Here is a 4,851-nt window from a genome sequence, read left to right on the forward strand (position 1 = left end):
TAGGCCATACCTTGTCATCTAAAGGTATTGCACCTAATGATTCAAAAGTTAAAGCCATTGCCGACTTTCCAACACCTAAGAACCAGAAGGAATTGAAGTCATTTTTAGGCCTTTCAGGTTTTTACAGGCCGTTCATTCAAGGTTACGGGTCCATCGCGACGCCGCTTAACCATCTCCTTAAAAAGGATACTACTTGGCAGTGGACAGACGAGGAAAAAGCCGCATTTACAACTCTTAAATCGCGACTGATTAAGGCTCCACTCTTAGCCTTCCCCGATTTCAGTTTGCCTTTTGTCCTCACCACTGATGCCTCAAACCTCGGGCTCGGAGCAGTACTCCACCAGAAACATGGCCATTCTGGAAAAACGCAGCCCATTGCTTTTGCAAGTCGCGCCCTCAATTCAGCGGAAAAACGCTATCACACGACGGACCGTGAACTCCTCAGTATCACATGGGCCCTCCGTCATTTTCGAGAGCTAATCTTGGGATATCAGATAGAAGTGCACACTGATCATTCCCCCCTCACGTCCATATTTAAGGGTAGGGACCCTCATGGACGACGCGCCCGCGCAATTGAAATTCTTGCAGAGTTTGACGTCACCATTGTTTACTTACCCGGGAAACAAAATGTCGTTGCCGACGCGCTATCACGCGCTCCCCTCTCTGACGCTCACAACCTGCCTGAATCTAGCTCCTCGCCCACCTTTGCCTCCCGCAAGGTGAAATTCTCTGACATTGCACCGATCTTGGCAAATACTGCCGCGCCTACCGTTGAATTTCCTTCAAAGGACGAGATCCGGTCTGCACATGTTAATGATCGCCGTTCCGACCCCATTCATTCTGTTACCGCCCCGGTCTTGGCTGCCCCAGCCGTACCTCCCATGGACCCACCCACGGAGGACGAGATTCGGATAGCGCAACGTAATGATAATCTGTACGGCCCCTTAATTCAAGCTTTAGAAAGGAATGAAAGACCTCCCCCTAGCAGACATGTTCGAGTAAGTCAACTTTACCTCGATGCTAACGGTCTACTTTGCTACAAGTCTCGATATAGGACAAGAAAGCTCAAGGCATCTCGTAAACTTGTAGTTATTCCTGAATCCCTTGAAGGTCGAATCCTTCCTCTTTTCCATGAGTCGAAAGAAGCTGCACACTGTGGTAAGTATAAGGCAATTCACTTAGCTCAGCAACGCTTCTTCTTCCCACACCTTATTAGCAAAGTTGCTAAGCATGTTCAGTCTTGTAAGCAATGCCCGTATTACAAAGGAAATACCAATGACCCAGCCCCTGCATTGAAATATGACATTCCAGACTTTCCTTTCCAGAAAGTCTCTTGCGACACACTCAGGTTTTCTACCTTCTCGCAATGGTAATCGTTATATTTTAGTCTTCATTGATAACTTCACTCGTTTTTGTGAACTCGTCCCCGTGCCCAACAAAACAGCAAATGTTGTTGCACATGCTTTTCACGACTTCTGTCATAGACATTCAGCTCCCATGTATTTTTCAACTGATAACGGAACTGAATTTCATAACAAGGTCATGGATAAGTTATGTGATATCATGAATGTAACTCGTGTTAACATTCTCCCTTACCGCCCACAAAGTAATGGTATTACAGAAAGGCTCAACTCCTCCATCCTCTCATTAATGAGATCGCTCGTTGATGCGACATCGGACACATGGGATGAATCACTATTGACAATCCAGTCTTGTATTAATAGTACATTCCATTCTTCCTTAGGTGATACCCCACATTTTCTTTTATATGGAATGGATAAAAGACTACCCTATGACCTCTTTGATGAAAATCAAGTTCCTTTATATAATGATAATTATGCTGAATATCTCCTAAATAGAAACAAGTCCATCTTTCAGATCACAAAGAAGCATTTGACTAATTCCAGAGATAAAATACTGTCATTTCAACACAAAGTGGCCCGCCACAAGGACATTGAAGTTGGAGCATTAGTATTTAGAAAAGTCAACCAACCACTCAATATTAAGTCAAAGCTTGCTCCTAGATTTGAAGGTCCATTTAGAGTAATTAGTGTAAAGAACAACAAGGCCTACATTAAATGCATACAGTCAGGTGAACAATCTTGGTCTCATTTCGACGTCCTAAAGCTTGCTCACAAGTACTATTCTCCCCCGGCCGACGAACACTAATTGATTTTTATCTTCCAGACCTTACTCCTCTTGGGCTTATCATTCTTCGCATTGGCGTCTGCCGACCGCCATGCCTACCCCTAGGCTTCGCGCAGTACCAGGAGCCTTCGTTGAGGACCATGGGCTAGTCTTACCAGTAACAAACAATGTGGAAATCAAAATTTCGCTTCAGCCGATTGCTGATTTCTCCGGCCTGGCTACCTTCCACCTACGTAAAATAGCATCACTTCAAACGCAGGTAACTCGTGAACAGTTAACGCAGCAGCAATTCTCTCTTCTTGACAGTGCACTTAATTCTATCCCATAATCAACTTTCTTCTTTTGTAGAACATAAACATCGTTCACGACGAGGATTAATTAATGCTGTCGGAAAGATTGCCCACGCGTTATTTGGCGTTGTAGATGATGATACTTTCACTTCTAAATTCTCAGAGTATCAGAATAATCTCAGAACAATTACTCACAGATTTGACGCATCGATTCATGCCGTCAACACTATTGCCACTAATGTTCACGAGTTACAGAGAGCATTTCACAGCGTTAACTCAACCTTTGAAAACCTCTCCACAAAGCTCAATAACTCTAACCATTTCACAGAGCTTGCGTTTAACGTGCTATCTTACCAAGTGACAATTAATAAGATTATCAATAATATTAACTCAATAACCAACTCGTTGATTTCAGCAACAGCAGGCGAAGTGCTTCCCAGTCTCATTACTCCACATGACTTACGGCCTATTCTTCACAGTATCTCCTCTGCTAATGTTAAGCCTCTCTGCACTCTAAGGCAACGAATTCAGCTCTACTCTACTCTAAAATCTACACTCACATTTACAGGTCCCTCTGTACTTATCCACCTATCCCCTGAAACTACTTTCAAGGCTTATTTCATTCACCCATTCCCATACAAAACAAATAACACTTTTTTCACTTTAAACACACAACATTCACTCATCCTAAAATCCCTTCACGGCCAGTCTATTTCCTTCCCACCAGCAGATTTCTTAGATAACTGTGCAAAGACCACTCCTCGCACATTTGTTTGCACTTCATCGCCTCTGGCACTTGACACAAACATGCCATCTTGCTCCAGGGCGCTCATTACAAACCATAACATTATAGGTCAGTGCACATTCTCTGAAATCCGTGGTTCGGTTAGGCCGTTTCTTCTCTCATTTCCCGACATTACCCTATTATTTTACTTCAAGGCTACTACAACTACAGTTATGTGTAACAAGCATAACCCTGATGTTGTTCTACAAGGCACTTTTGTCCTTCCAGCCTCATGTGAACTGACTTCCTTATCCTTATTTATTCCAGCAACCCATACCTACACAAGGAAGATTGCAATGAATACCTCCTACCTGCAACCCATGTCGGTATCATTGCCATCCTATAACATTTCTCTTCCTAGTATAACCTTTCAACAGATGCCTACTTTGCAACAGCTTGATGCATTTACCCCGCTCAGCCCGTTCCACGCAACCTACGTTTATCCCGTATACGTTACCGTCGCCGGAATGTGTATGTTGCTAGTAACCCTGGGAGCGTGCTATTGCATCACCTACAGGCGAGTTGCATTGAAAAACAAGCAAGTAAATCATACCCATGATTCTGTTGCATATACCAGTTACCCTCATGTCATATAATATTATAAGAAAATAAAAATCAAATCCAAAAAAAAAATATAAATAAGAATAATAATACAAAAAATAAAATAACACAAAAAACCATTTTGATACAATATTCGATATATTACTAACTCACGTTTTTTTTTCTTGTTGCACGAATTATTTTCCTTTTCATATATCGAACTATGCCTTCTACCCTACGTCCCCACTTACCTCTCTAAAGCCATGTAAGGCGCCAGGTACTTATACTTTTTTCAAGTTATGATATTGACGGATGCAGAAAAGCACCCCTCCCAGGTGTGTTAAACCTGTAATTCCGGAGCTGATCTCGAGGCCTGCCATGCTGCAATTCCGTGTAGTATTGTGCATTAATCAAGAATCTGCCGGATGTTGCTGTCTCTTCGTATACTACTCTTATAGAGTTCCCCTGATCAAGGAATTCTTATCCTCAGTTAAGTATAAAGCTTCCTACTTTATTTCTTACCAAATCGGGACGATTTGGGGTAGCATGGTAGAGCGATATGAAAGTATTTATGTTTAACGGTTAACAGAGCATATGTCTGACCTGAGATACATGATCAAATTACAATACACAGATGTGACCTTCACAATTATCGGATTTCGTATATCCCCAGGATCGGGCAAAGATTCGTTAAAGACAGCACCTGCAACTTTAGCCCTTCTGGATATTCTGGTCATCTCTCCATCATAGGAATATCACCCTCAAAGGCTGACCCGAGGGCGGACCTATGAATTATGATGAACCGAAGTCAGCCAATCAGGAAATCGCGACCCAAGCTGACACTTGGAATAGCTACGCCTACTTTCCTGTAGACGGCTCATCGCCCCGCCTAGCGAGCCGTCCTGAGATATACTGACGATAGCGAAGTCACTCGAGGTCCTTGACCTTAATCACCAACATCTACCACTCGCACTCCTACATCTACTATTGTGAACTAGTGCTAATCCCGATCTTTATTTCCAGAGTCATTCCTTGTTATATTTATATATATATATATTATATCGTGTCATATTATTGAAGTTATAATAT

At 42.6% G+C, this 4,851-nt stretch overlaps 1 long non-coding RNA gene across 1 annotated transcript in view; it reads left to right on the top strand.

The window, feature by feature from the left end:
* The first annotated feature begins 3,049 nt into the window (after positions 1-3,049).
* LOC147471323 (uncharacterized) overlaps positions 3,050-4,851 on the top strand; it is a 1,817-nt gene continuing 15 nt past the window's right edge. The window contains exons 1-2 of the long non-coding RNA XR_015191243.1: positions 3,050-4,251; positions 4,436-4,851. The exon at positions 4,436-4,851 is cut by the window's right edge and continues 15 nt beyond it. This is a non-coding gene — a long non-coding RNA (uncharacterized LOC147471323). The remainder of the gene's footprint in view (positions 4,252-4,435) is intronic.

Source organism: Penaeus japonicus, unplaced genomic scaffold (assembly GCF_977035675.1).
Source record: "Penaeus japonicus unplaced genomic scaffold, GWHDUDI00000001_assembly GWHDUDI00000009, whole genome shotgun sequence".
In the NCBI taxonomy this organism is placed as follows: domain Eukaryota; kingdom Metazoa; phylum Arthropoda; class Malacostraca; order Decapoda; family Penaeidae; genus Penaeus; species Penaeus japonicus.